The sequence below is a fragment of the Hyperolius riggenbachi genome, chromosome 4 (genome assembly GCF_040937935.1).
Source record: "Hyperolius riggenbachi isolate aHypRig1 chromosome 4, aHypRig1.pri, whole genome shotgun sequence".
Taxonomy (NCBI): domain Eukaryota; kingdom Metazoa; phylum Chordata; class Amphibia; order Anura; family Hyperoliidae; genus Hyperolius; species Hyperolius riggenbachi.
In genome coordinates, this window is record NC_090649.1 from 293,001,354 (window position 1) to 293,016,523 (window position 15,170).

General features: G+C 42.2%; 1 protein-coding gene and 1 long non-coding RNA gene across 5 annotated transcripts in view; one reads left to right on the forward strand and one right to left on the reverse strand.

Annotated features, from left to right (window-relative positions):
* The window catches only part of LOC137503858 (uncharacterized), a 140,497-nt gene extending 126,953 nt beyond the window's left edge, over window positions 1–13,544 (reverse strand). Inside the window, exons 1-2 of the long non-coding RNA XR_011019354.1 lie at window positions 13,460–13,544; window positions 72–171 (exon numbers count right to left, since the gene is read on the reverse strand). This is a non-coding gene — a long non-coding RNA (uncharacterized lncRNA). The remainder of the gene's footprint in view (window positions 1–71; window positions 172–13,459) is intronic.
* The window catches only part of NKAIN2 (sodium/potassium transporting ATPase interacting 2), a 1,108,222-nt gene that overhangs the window by 966,070 nt on the left and 126,982 nt on the right, over window positions 1–15,170 (forward strand). The window lies entirely within an intron of this gene.

A 15,170-nucleotide genomic window follows, 5' to 3' on the forward strand; every position in this document is an offset into this window, starting at 1 on the left:
GTTTACAGTTGCAGTACAATAGGCACACTCAATAAAGAATTGGTCCGCCCTGTGTTTATGGGAATTCTTACCTTCAAAATATCTTTTTCTCACCATTGCCATATATCTACTGCTCCATGTGTCCCTGCATCCTTCTGAGGCGTCAAGCATCTTCTCCATAACGTTCCTTTCCTGTAAGGAAAATGTGTCCTCAAACAAGGTTATCTTTTAGTGTCATCATTTATTTTAGCTCTTCATAGTTTCATAGATTGCAAGGGTTATTTATGAAAGAACAAAAATGTAGCTGCAGTAGTATACAGAATGCCTGCGTATGTTTCTTCACAAGTGCCCTCACATTTCAGCAGTGTCCATGGATTATATGTGTGAAAATAACCGTCTTTGTGTTGAAGTACATTTTTATACTGACAGATAGTAAAGATAAAATGATTAGAAAAAAAATATCAGTTCAAAAGGTTTAAAGAGGAACTTTAGCGAAAAAGGGGAAAAAATAAATAATACATTGCAAAGTGAAAAGTTATCAAGATTAAGAAATGATTGATATTCGCAATGTAATTTGTTCATATTTTTTGATCCACAATCAGCCTGCACGTAATCATCTTTACTACTGCAGATATGAAAAAAAACTGACAGCACCAACTGACATTATCTATTACCACAACCCCACATCCCCAACAATACAATAGGCTAAAAGGTTGTTGTTGTTGTTGTTTTTTAATAGCTATACAAATGCACAGAGGGAGATACTGGTTGCTTGGCAGTTGGAAATAGCCGCTATTTCCCACAATCCATGTCCCTGCCAATTGACAGGATGGAAAGGGTACATTTGTGGCTATAACAACCATTGCAATATTCTAAAAGACAATTAAAAGAGAGCATGAGTGACAAGTCCACTTTTTCCTCCTACTTAAAGTGACTTTATAAGTAGAGATGGCCCTAACCTTCCGATTTTCAGTTCGCAAACCCCAGAACCGCGAACCGCAGAACTGCGAACTTCCGCAATAGACTTCAATGGGGAGGCGAACTCTGAAAACTAGAAACATTTATGCTGGCCACAAAAATGATGGAAAAGATGTTTCAGGGGTCTAACATCTGAGTTTTTGCATGGATGAGTGGGATACATGCCAAAAGTCCCAGGGAAAATTCTGGATTTGACGCAAAGCAGCATTTTAAGGGCAGAAATCACATTGCATGCTAAATTGGAGGTCTAAAGTGCTTTAAAACATCTTGCATGTGAATACATCAATCAGGGAGTGTAATTAGAGTACTGCTTCACACTGACAGACCAAACTCACTGTGTAACGCACCGCAAACAACTGTTTGTGTTGTGACGGCCATGCTGGACTGGTGTGCACCATGGCGAGAGTGCAGGCGATAGCAGTTTTCAAGCCCATATGGTCGCCAGGCTGAGGTAGCTCAATGACAGAACAACAGTGACTGTCCAGCTGATAGAATTTGGTCTGTCCACAATGAAGCAACGACCTTATTATCTTTGGTGTGCCACCCCGAGAGACTCATATAGCCAGCGGTCATTGCCTCATTGTGATACGCAAGCCCCTTCACTGCGGCAAGGTAACGATCACGAAGGGGAATTGACACATGTACATGCCTTTTGTTTTGTTGTTGCAGCTGCAGTGCAGCCAGAAAAATTAAGCAGGCATGTACACGCACAAGAAAAATGATTATAGCGGCCGCTGCTAGCAGCAGCCTTAAAAATTCAGGAAACCGCCTGGAGTTCTGGTGGACCCTGTTGGTGGTGGCGGAGAATGCAGTCAAGCGGCCTGCAGGCAGAGATGCTGTGTGGGGAGCGACTTAGACATGGGGCAGGCAGTCACACGGCGTGTAAGCAGAGATGCTGTGTGCGGGGACTGACTTAGTCTTTGGGCAGTAGCCCTCCAGGATCCATGCCTCATTCATTTTGATAAAGGTGAGGTACTGAACACTTTTTTGACTTAGGCGACTCCTCTTCTCAGTGACAATGCCTCCAGCTGCACTGAAGGTCCTTTCTGACAGGACGCTTGAGGCAGGGCAAGACAGAAGTTGGATGGCAAATTGTGACAGCTCTGGCCACAGATCAAGCCTGAGTACCCAATAGTCCAAGGGTTCATCGCTGCTCACAGTGTCTACATCCACACTTAAGGCCAGGTAGTCGGCTACCTGCCGGTCCAAGCGTTGGTGGAGGGTGGATCTGGAAGCGCTAAGGCGAGGTATTGGACTAAAGAATGTCTGCATGTCCGACATCACCATGAGATCGCTGGAGCATCCTGTCCTTGCCTGCGTGGACATGGGAGAAGGATTACTGGCAGTGGTACTTTTATTGCGTTGTGCCTGTGACATCACCCTTAAACACATTGTAAAGCATAATTGCCAGCTTGCTCTGCAAGTGCTGCATCCTTTCTGCCTTCAGGTGATTTGGAAACATCTCCGCCACTTTGTGCCTATACCGAGGGTCTAGTAGTGTGGCCACCCAGTACAGCTCATTCCCCTTGAGTTTTTTAATACGGGGGTCCCTTAACAGGCTGGACAGCATGAAAGACGCCATCTGCACAAAGTTGGATGCAGACGTACTATCCATCTCCTCTTGCTCTTCCTCAGTGATGTCAGCTAAGTTCTCCTCCTCTCCCCAGCCACGAACAATACCACGGGAAAGTTAAGCAGCACAAGCCCCCTGCGACACCTGCTGTGGTTTTTCTTCCGCCTCATCCTCCTCCTCCAAAACAACACCTTCCTCATCATCTGACTCCTCTTCCCCAAACGATTCGTCTTCCTCCTCCCCCCTCTGTGCTGCCGCAGGTGTTGAGGAATCATCTGCTTCTGCTGAGAATTGATCCCACAACTCTTCCTCCCTTTCCTGTTCCTGGTCACGCTCCTCCACAGCTTGATCCACCACTCTACGCACTGCACGCTCCAGGAAGAAGGCATATGGGATCAAGTCGCTGATGGCGCCTTCACTGCGACTAACCAGGTTTGTCACCTCTTCAAACGGCCGCATGAGCCTGAAGGCATTTCGCATCAGTGTCCAGTACTTCGGCCAGAACATCTCCATCTCCCTAGACTGTGTCCTTTGACTGTAGTTGTAGAGATACTGTTTGACGGCTTTCTCCTGTTGTAGCAGGCGGTCGAACATCAAGAGAGTCGAATTCCAGCAAGCCGGGCTATCGCAAATCAAGCGTCTTAACGGCAAGTTGTTTCTCCGCTGAATTTTGGCAAAGCGTGCCATGGCCGTGTAAGACCGCCTAAAAATGCCCACACACCTTCCTGGACTGCTTTAGGATGTCCTGTAAGCCTGGGTACTTCAACAAACCCATTAAATACTGTGGGATATCAACCTAAAAATAGTTAAACTCTCTGTCTCACCTATTAACTTAGTACAGATTCAACAATCATAAATATAGGGAGCTGAGATATAACAATTATCATATTTATTTATCAATTAGCACATATCAAAAAACACATAATTCATATCCACATGATTAAAACCAATTAAAACTCATAGCCTATAGACCAACCTACGCAGGATAATTAATTGAGGGTAGTATAATTCAGGTGCACCTATTTTTACCGGTATATGCATATATATCTCTTCAGGCCCCTTTTAAATCCTGTTCGGTTAGACTATAGAACGTCATCCATTAGAGAAAGCAGTATCTTCAATCCACCCTGTATATTTCTTTGAACAAGCCTCTTATCCATCTATGAGATACACCCCCATTACATGTAGCAAGCAGCTACAAAACCTTGCTCGCCTTAGACTACAACCAGAGCAGCCAATCATAAAAATGACATTTAACAGGAATGTTTACTGACAACAGCATAGGATTGCATTAGCTGGTTTTCGAAGCCGCCTTGCATTAGGTCGGGTCGGCCAGAAAAGCTTGGTACTCACGTGCCCTGTCATGTTAGCAGGGACTTGGCCATTGTTGCGGCGCTATTTTCAAGTATGTCAGCGTTCTCCTTGTGGCCGGACGGCAGATTCAGCCACGTTACGAGGTGTCCGGGAGTCAGGCTGAGCTAAGGAGGAGGGGCGGAGGCAAAGGGTGGATCGCTGCAGCCAGCGTGGTGGCGGGATGACGTCACAACACGTGACGCGTTTCGCCAATAGGCTTCCTCAGACGTGTATATAAGCCTGGGTACTTAGACACAAATCTCTGAATTACGAGATTGAGCACGTGCCATGCAGGGTACATGTGTCAACTTTTTCAAATTCAAAGCCAAAAAGAAATTGCTGCCGTTGTCACACACCACATTGCCGATCTCCAGTTAGTGCGGGGTCAGCAACTGATCCACCTGTTTGTTAAGAGCAGACAGGAGAGCTGCTCCAGTGTGACTCTCCACTTTGAGGCAAGCCATGTCTAAGATGGCGTGACACCATCGTACCTGGCATGCAGCATAGTAGGCCCTGGGGAGCTGGGGCTGTGTAGCTGGAGAGGAGATCGCAGCACCAGTAGAGTTGAACTGCCACTCAGCCAAGGAGAAGGAGGAGGACAACAGAGAAGAGGATGTAACACGAGGAGAGGAGGTGACAGCAGGCCTGCCTGTAAGCCGTGGAGGGGTCACAAGTTCCGCTGCACAGCCACGTACTCCCTGCTTGCCATCAGTCTCCAGGTTGACCCAAATGGCTGTGTAAGTAATGTACCTGCCCTGACCATGCTTGGCAGACCAGGCATCCGTGGTCAGGTGGACCCTTGACCCAACGCTGTTTTCCAGAGATGACACCACTTGCCTCTCAACTTCATGGTACAGTTTGGGTATTGCCTTTTTTGAGAAATAATATCTTCCACTGCGGTGTCCCAATGGCCACAAATTTTTGGAAGGCCTCAGAGTCCACCAGCTGGTATGGTAACAGCTGGAGAGCTATACAGTTCCGCCAAGCCAGCTGTCAAACGTCGGGAAAGGGGGTGACTGGCACACATTGGCTTCTTACGCTCAAACATTTCCCTCACGGACACCTGGCTGCTGCTGTGGGCAGAGGAGCAGGAACCGCTCAAGGTGAGAGGCGGAGTGGAAGAGGGTAGCTGTGATTGTGAAGGTGCAAGGGAGAAAGCGGCTGAAGATGATGCACCTGAAGGAGGAAGAGGAGAAGGAGGGTGGCTTTTCTTTTGTGTGCTGCTTTTCCTTAGGTGGTCTTCCCATTGCAGTTTGTGCCTTTTCAGCATGTGCCTTCGTAAGGCAGTTGTCCCTACGTGGGTGTTGGCCTTACCACGGCTTAATTTTTGAAGGCAGAGAGAACAGATGGCATTGCTCTGATCTACGGCAGACACAATAAAAAATTTCCACACCGCTGAGCCCCCCTGGGGTGTGGGTACTATGGTGGCCTCAGCAGCTGATGTTGAAGGGCATGTTGGCTGGCTGTCCATAGGTGGCAATACATGGTGCCGGACACTGCCACCAGCTGTTTCTGACAACGAGCTCCCCCTGCTTCTTTCAGAAACTCGTCTCCTCCTACTCCTCTCTGACTCCCCCTCTGTCTGAACTGTCCCCCTGTTCATCTCCTCTATTAGGAACCCACGTGGCATCTGTAGCATCATAATCATCATTTCCAGCTTCGCTTGCCTTAGACACCTCATAAACTGAACCAACAGCAGGTATTTCATCATTCTCTTCCTCATACGTTACGTCCATTGTGTCGCCTAACTCAGACATATGAGGTGGTGTAACTTGCTTAGTGCCTTCATCTTGTTGTAACAAAAATGGCTGTGCATCAGTGATTTCCTCACCAAATAACTCCTGCGAAGTGTCAAATGCAGTGGATGTGGTGCTAGTAGTAGCGCTGGTGGCTGCGGAAGACGAGGTGTTCTGTGTTAAATAGTCAACCACGTCCTGACAATCTTGGGAGTTGATGGGACATGCCTTCTTCTGAGCACTGTACTTTGGGCTAGGGCCGCACGAAATCACATCAGCACGACCTCAAACAGACCTGCTGGGTGGCCTGCCTCTGGGTCTGCCCCTTCCCTCTGCCTCTACCTGTTTTGTCCATATCGAGAGGGATGAAGTGAAAGGTATGCACTGACTTGACTAACACAATGTGCAGTCACACAGGTGCAGTAAAAGGTATGCAGTGACTGGTATTACAATACAATGTGCAGCTGTCACACAGGTGCAGTTAGCAGGTATGCTCAGAGTGGTATATTACACAGGCACTGTGAACAATTATGCAATGACTGGTATTACAAATGTGCACCTGTCACCCACACACACAGGTACCAGACAGGCACACTGACACTGCGTGCGCTCACCTAGGTAGGTGGGTGCACTGAAGGGAACAACAGGTAGGTATATGCAGTGATGGGTATTACAAATGTGCACCTGTCACACACAGACAGGTACCGGACAGGCACAGTGACACTGCATGCGCTCACGTAGGTAGGTGGATGCACTGAAGGGAAAAACAGGCAGGTATATGCAGTGATGAGTATTACAATGTGCACCTGTCACACACACACAGGTACCGGACAGGCACAGTGATATATATATATATACAGTATATATATGTGTGTGTGTGTGTGTGTGTGTGTGTGTATATATATATATATCTTTTTAATATTATTACTGAATATACTGTGTGTATATATATATATATATATATATATATATATATATATATATATATATATATATATATATATTCATTACTATACAAAAGTAATAACGGCATCTGTTCTAATGGATGGTGTTCATGAAGTGAAAAAATGTAAATGCTAGGGAACCTGAAAATCAATTAATAATGAGGCAAGGAGACTCTTGTCAGCATACAGTATAAAATACATTTCTTGCAGAGAAAATAATGATATCTTAAAGAAGGAAAAAAATTTGATTATAAAATGTATTCTTTAGGATAAGCTCTTTGTCCCAAACATTGCAACTATGCGCATAACGATGGTGACGACCTTGACATGATTTCTTTTGTAGAGTATAGCACAGAAGAAAATGTTTATTAAAGTATGTTCCTTCTAATGGAGACCCTTCAAAATATTTGCAGATGCTGCCAGCAGGCACCAAATTATTACCCTGTGCAATTTCATCACGCAGATGCGAAATAAGTTGAGTGTTTTAAAATATAAACTGTGAATCTCGTGGTTCAGCCATTAGCTCATGCTGTTGTACTCCAATTATTGCAAAGTGTTTTAGGGCCATTCAGAGGCCACTGCTGAAAAGTAAGTAAGTAAAATGGCATACATGATCTCCGCTCACCTCATCACATTAGCGCCAGATGCATTAGCTATTTAAAAATAATAATTAACGACAAGAAGAACTATGAAATTGTAACTGCATAATGTAAAAGTTTCAAGTTTTAACTCTTCAAGGCGTATACCATAGTGCAGAATAAATTAAAGAAAATGCATGCCACTTACATTTCCAATAATAATGTTCTCTTCAGGTACACATTCACCTAAGGCATTATTCATATTCTTTCATTGGAATGCCATATTTGCAAGACAGCTTTCCCTGCCTATAGATGAATAATCTACAGCATAATAAAGGCCTTTTTTCAGAACTCTTCAGTCATGATTTACAAACAGCGGTGAAAAGAAAACTACAGCAAAAACAGTAGCTAAGAGTAGGGATCATTAATAAGATACAAATACTTGTGGCTTGTATGAAGATTTCATGCAAATGCATTTGCAGTTTGGAATTGTGTCAATCAAAATCAACAGGAAGTTCACCTAAATCCAAGCTGCGCACAATTAGCATGAAACTAGCTTTTAGAGCAACTTTCTCATGTTAAAGGAGAACTACAGTCTTCCATATCATATTACTAAAACTATAAAGGGGAATTACAGTGTGCCATAACATAGTACTAAAAAGCATAAAGGGGAACTACAGTGTGCCATAACATACTACTAAAAAGCATAAAGGGGAACTACAGTGTGCCATAACATACTACTAAAAAGCATAAAGGGGAACTACAGTGTGCCATAACATACTACTTAAAACCATAAAGGGGAACTACAGTGTGCCATAACATAGTACTAAAAACCATAAAGGGGAACTACAGTGTGCCATAACATAGTACTAAAAACCATAAAGGGGAACTACAGTGTGCCATAACATACTACTAAAAACCATAAAGGGGAACTACAGTGTGCCATAACATAGTACTAAAAACCATAAAGGGGAACTACAGTGTGCCATAACATACTACTAAAAAGCATAAAGGGGAACTACAGTGTGCCATAACATACTACTAAAAACCATAAAGGGGATCTACAGTGTGCCATAACATACTACTTAAAACCATAAAGGAGAACTACAGTGTGCCATAACAAAAAAGCCATAAAGGAAGACTAGAGTAAGCCAAAACATACTTCTAGTTGTGCAATGCGTACTACTTCAGTGTCAGAAGTACCAGTAAAATTGTGTGCTCGCTGCACATGGCAGTTTTACCATGTTTTTTGTGCATACACCCCCTAATATACTGCCAAATGCCTGTTCACAAACTATATGCAGCCACAACTTTAGCTTCCTTTCAGTAGTAGTAGTAATGTTTGCTGAAATCTTTGTAATGGTTATACTGTACTACTCCTGGAAGATATTGGCCTCAATTGTGGTAGAGTTTTCAAGTAAATTATCGCATGTTCAGTAATTTACCGCATGCGGTAATGACATTTAGCAATTCTGGTACATTTTAGTCATATTTCACCGCATACGGTAAATTATGTAGTAATTTGTGTAGTCATTTGCAATAATTTTACTGAAAATCGCTATTCTCATGGAAATTAGGGGGAATGTTAGCACATAATTTACCAGTTTAAGACCTGCCTGTACCTGGAGGTAAACTCAATTTGTATGTATTGTGCTGTTTTAGTGGAGTTCCTATTGCTGTTTTAGTGGAGTTTTTATTCATGATGTGTAATAAAAAAGAATAGTAGAAAAAAAAATCCAAATATTTACTGGAATTTTTTTTTATAGGGGATGCCTATAAATATACTTTCCATAGGTTTCTACATAATGAAATACACCTACCCCCCCCCCCCCCCCCCCCCAAAGAAAAAAAAATCTTCCAAAGACCATCCTAACTTATGGAAGTCAATTAAAGACTACTAGGTATTTTACCTTAAAAAAAAAAAAAAAAATTACCGCACATAGCTACCATTTAAGGCCATTGTGTTTATTTTTCCACAAAAGTAAAGCAAACTTTAACTAGATAACAGCAGGCATTTCAATCCTATGAATTTTGACCGAAGAAGACGTATTCCATACAAAGCATTCTATCTATGGCAGACTTCAATTATCACTTTAACCTTCATAACAGACAGCTTCTAAATTGGTGATTAAAAATATAATTACATTCATTAATTACAATAGGCCAAAGTGCTTTTGTGTGAGATTTAGTTTGATATTTGACAGCCTTGCATTTCTGATAAAGGTTATTGGTAAAATATATGGATATCAGAGATAATGATGATCTTTAGTTATGTTGATGATGACTACTGCTGATGATTATGATGATGGTACAAAATCAGTGTTTATATCTGCAACTAGTCATAAGCCATGTTACATAAGGATGAAAACATTACACAGTCAATGTTGGTTGACTGCTAGGAATAACTGTGTGCAATGCTGCTCTTTTCACAACAAGGATCAATATATTTATTACGTGGATACGTGTGTTTATTTCAGGCGCAGACTATTATAATGCAGCTTATCAAATCGAAAATGGAAATGGTGGTGTATTTTAGTAAGTAGGTCATTTGGTGAAGTACTGAAAAGCTTACAGGAAAATAATTGCTTGCTATGAAGTTTACATTCCCCATGCTGCTTGCATGTTCTATTCATGAAGGTATTTCACACACAGATTAGAGTATAAGTACTGGGATTACCGTATAAGACACATGGAGACTGTAAACTGATTGACTGAGAGGGGGAAATAAAAGTATAACGTTTTCTGTGATTTACTATTAAGCGGTATGATACCATGTACTGTGTATATTATGAGCACATATGACTGTCCTGTACAAATACCATGTCTGACTACTGTACAAAAATAAATTCAATATAAAAATATTTTAAAACATTAACCTGCATTGATACATTTCCAAAGATGAAGAGTTAGGCCCCATTCACACTTAATCACCTAAGTAAGAATGGGCCCATAAGGTATTATAGCACTAGCGCTTTAAAAAACGCTAGCGCTTGAGCGTTTTGCCGAAAATGCTCTAGTGTGAATGGGGCCTTATGTTCATGAAGCTGTATAGTGAAGGCTCTGCACCTTTACCAATATTTTATTACAGCTTGGCAAACTTGATGGAGCAGAGTGGTCTCTGTACAAGCAGACAGGCACCCAGTGTAACAACTCTTTACTGAAGAAAAACACGCAGTCATGCACAACCATCAAGAATAGCGTTGGCATCTTTAAATCACATCCATCTCCCTGTACCCATATTGAGAGTGTTTAATAATGACAGGCCAGGTGATTTCTCACTCTGCCAATGATCACAGACAATCAGTTAGGGGACCTCTTAATAAAAATGCCAATTATTCTACAGAATTACATGCATTTGTTTTACTGACAAATTTAGAAGATTGCTCTTGAAGATGAACTATTGTGAAAATAACGCCATGAATAAACCTGCTTATTTGTGTACAATATTCATTTATAAATTATTTATTCAGTGTTTGTCCATTGTAATTTTTTTTCCTCACACTGATTTACATTCTAAAACGCATCATGGGTGGTGACAACTTTAGCCCAGTCAGGTGCAGCACTGTAAATTTTCTGAGCGTTCTGAAGCCAGTACAAAATATACCTGGTCTTCAGAATGCTCTGGGAGTTGAATTCTACATAGTTAAACAGCCTAGGCTAAACATCACTGGAAGTGTGGGGCTACATACCAATGTACAACAATGTACAGATATAGGAAGTGTTTCTGATGCTGAAGCATGGAAAATGACCATAAAAGTGGGCATCCTAAATAATTTACTGCATTCTACTATATATCACTAATGTGCGTTTTTAAGGTTAAAATAACAACATATATTATAGTGACTGGCACTTATGAAAGTACCATTATTTTTCAGCACAAGTGCCACAGGAAGTAGGAAATGTGGGTGCTGCCAGGAGGGGAGGTTAAGATTAGGCACGGGGGTTAAGGTTAGGCACCATAGAGGGAAGGTTCTGCGTGAGAATAGGGTTAGGTTTTGCTGTAGTGAAATATTGGTAACATTATGGGCCCATTTACACTTAATCAGTTGGTGTGCGTTGGTACGCGTTTTTTCCATAGCAGTGCATTGTAAAAAAGATTTCAGTTAAAACGCATTAAGTGTGAAAGGTGCCATAGGAAAACATGGGCATTACTTTGAAAATCAGTTTTCTTTCAGTCTATAACTGAGAACAACTAATTAAGTGTAAACGGGGCATTACCGATATTTTACTATCTAGAAATACCACTGTGAAGTAGTAGAATATGCTAAAATACCGCTATATTCTACTATCAGCTATTCCTGAGAGGCCAAATTTCCCTGTGCCTCATGCGTGCTTGCCACATCTTGGAATGGAAAATTACCCTTTTTGCCACTTCATAAAAGCACATGGCATGGCATTCCTCACTGTCATAGTGATGTATGCTGCGGGAAGTAGTGTAAAGTAGTGGTCTTAGCTTCCAGCACTCTGTTTGCCACTTTTACCAGAAGAACTAAAAGTTGTGAGTGAAGAATTTATGATTTACTCCTTCCTTCTACTGTACGTGAATGGGGCTTCTAGTGATCATAATTTTTACAAGTATACTGTGCTCGCTTCCCCCAGGGAGAAAATGAGAATCGTTCTTATTTCTAACTGTATAAAGTATACCTAAATGGTGATGCAGCATGATGAGATAAACATATACTGTATGTATGCTACCTCCAATTCTACTGTACTTAGAATCTTCCTGCAGTGTAATTCTCCCTGAGAGTTTAGAGGTCATAAAATAGGCGTGGGATTCTGAAAACAGTCTGACAGCAGGAAACAGATACAAAGTTCAGTCATCATTACTCTGTATGAGAGCTGAATAAACATAAAGTGCAACAGAAGATGACAGTGAGACAAGTAAATCCTCAGCCTGAAATGCTAACCCTTACAACCAAAATAAGAGTATGGAATTTCACGATTTTGAGGTTTTCAGGTTAATTTTAATTCTTTATTACACATTTCAGAGCAAAGTTCTGCAATGCTCAGTAAAATGCACCAAAAATAATTTCACCATATTCTAAATATGCCCCCAGTCTGACCACATTTAAATATTGTACGGTACATATCTTAAAAAAGTATTCTCATGAAAAACAATATTGAAAATAGCTGTCAAAACATATCCTACACATAATTCTACTATACAGCTTTGCTACAGAATAGATAGAAATACCCTAGACCTGTTCTGATGCAATCTCTGCATTCTAGTTCATTACAATCTGGCCTATTCATCTGACTTAAAAATGTCACTGCTTCGGAATTTAACAGTAAAACTGACAGCAATAATTAATTACCAGCGTTTCAAGACAAGGAAGCAGGTCACATCAACACAATTCATTTGTCAGATCACTTGTTGTTAACTGTTGCTACTACTGTACACAAAATTCTAAAATAATAATAGTTCCGGTTGGTAATGTTAGTTTTAGCCATGTGGCAGAACTTATGCCAACTATATGTCAAGTAAATGTAACCATTTACAAGGCCTTTTCATATAATTTGTTCATTTGACACCAATCTTTAGAAAAGTGTATTCATTTGAAATTTTTGTATTGACAGCAAAGAATGCTGGATATTGATCCAGCATTCTTTGCTGTCAATACAATACAAGATCAGTGCAAAGGCTGACAAATATCCAAGCAGCTCGAGGTAGGAGGGCTTTTGGGTCTCTTTTGGTCCCCTATACTTTCCTAGTGTTTGGGTATTCTGTTGTTCTGTTCCAAGCCCTATCCCCATACAGCCGTATCAATCCCTGCCATGTACTGAGGAGCAGGGCTGGGACAAGGCTCCCCAGCACCAGGGGCTGAGACTCCAAAGTGCGCCCCCCCCCCCCGCTCACGCACCGCATTCAGTACACACACATACAGTACACATACACAGTACACACACACTGTACATAGACTGTACACACACATACAGCGCACACACACACACAGGTCACAATCAAAGTACATACAGCACACATACACACAGGTCACACACAGAGTACACACACACAGTATACACACACACACACAGTACAAACAATACACACACATACAGCACACATACAGGTCACACCCAAAGTACATACAGTACACACACACACACACACACACACACACACACACACACACACACAGTAGACATACACACAGTACAAACAGTACACACACATAAAGCACACACCACACACACACACACACACACACAAAGTACATACAGTACACATACACACAGGTCACACACACAGTACTCTCATTCATTCTCTCTCCACCTCCCTCTCTTCTCTATCCCTCTACTCCAATCCCCCCTCCATACCTGCTTCATTCAGCCAGGCACGTGGAAGCAGCTGGGTTCCCCTCCCCTGCCTCCCCTTCAGCCATCCGAGTTCATGTTACAGTGCATTCAGGCAAGCACTGTCCCTCCCCCGTCCATTCCAGGCACAGCACACTCGTAGAGAAAGTCTTCTTCAGGCAACTCTGCAGGAAGCAGATACCACTTCCGTTAGAAGCCGGCTTCCTGCTGTTGCCTGGTTACATGATGCCCCAGCCGTGCCTGTCATCTCTGTGATGACAGCGCGGCTATTATGGAGCAGTGGGGCGCACTACACAGGCGGCGGATACTGGGGAGATAAGCTCAGTCCTAGAACCAGCAGCAGGCGGGTGGCGAGGTGGAATGCGCCCTCTAGTGGCTGCGCTCATAGGCTGCAGCCTGCCCAGCCTCTGCCTCGGCCCGGCTCTGCTGAGGAGGACGTAAAGTCTTAAACAGGCTATCTTCATGTTAGGTTGATGTGGCTCTGTAAAATGTAAAGTTTAGGCTTGCTATACACCAGCAATTCTGGATGTAAGCCTGGCTTCAGGGGCATAAAGTGATAATTTGCATATTCAGCTGTGGTGCATTGTAGGTAACCACAGTTACACACTTAAAGAGGAACTCCAGCCTAAACAAACATACTTCATTAAGTTACATTAGTTATGTTAATTAAAATAGATAGGTAATATAATCCCTTACCCACCCTGTTTTAAAAGAACAGGCAAATGTTTGATTTCATGGGGGCAGCTATCTTTTTGGTTGAAAGAAGGTGACAGGGAGCATGAGACACAGTTCCAACTGTCCTGTGTGCTGATCAACCCTCCCAGTTGCTAGGCAACATGAATAACGACATAGGAAATCCAATCATGCTTTGCGCAGCATCAGGGAAAAAAACCCAGGCAGTTTTCTATGCTGTGTGGAGCTTAGCCAAAAATACAGCTAAAAATGATGCTTTGGTAAGAAAAACAAAGTTCTGATGCTGTGAAACTGTTAAAGAAACACCAAGCCGTTTCAGTTCTGCTGAGTAGATTTTTAGTCAGGTTCACTTTAAATCTAAAATGCCAGGGCAGTATAGGAACCCCACAAATGACCCCATTTTAGAAAGAAGACACCCCAAGGTATTCCGTTAGGAGTATGGTGAGTTCATAGAAGATTTTATTTTTTGTCAAAAGTTAGCGGAAAATTGATTTTTATTGTTTTTTTCACAAAGTGTCATTTTCCACTAACTTGTGACAAAAAATAAAATCTTCTATGAACTCACCATACTCCTAACGGAATACCTTGAGGTGTCTTCTTTCTAAAATGGGGTCATTTGTGGGGTTCCTATACTGCCCTGGCATTTTAGGGGCCCTAAACCGTGAGGAGTAGTCTGGAAATCAAATTCCGCAAAATGACCTGTGAAATCCTAAAGGTACTCATTGGACTTTGGGCCCTTTAGCGCAGTTAGGGTGCAAAAAAGTGCCACACATGTGGTATCGCCGTACTCGGGAGAAGTAGTACAATGTGTTTTGGGGTGTATTTTTACACATACCCATGCTGGGTGGGAGAAATAACTCTGTAAATGGACAATTGTGTGTAAAAAAATCAAAAGATTGTCATTTACAGAGGTATTTCTCCCACCCAGCATGGGTATGTGTAAAAATACACCCCAAAACACATTGTACTACTTCTCCCGAGTATGGCAATACCACATGTGTGGCACTTTTTTGCACCCTAA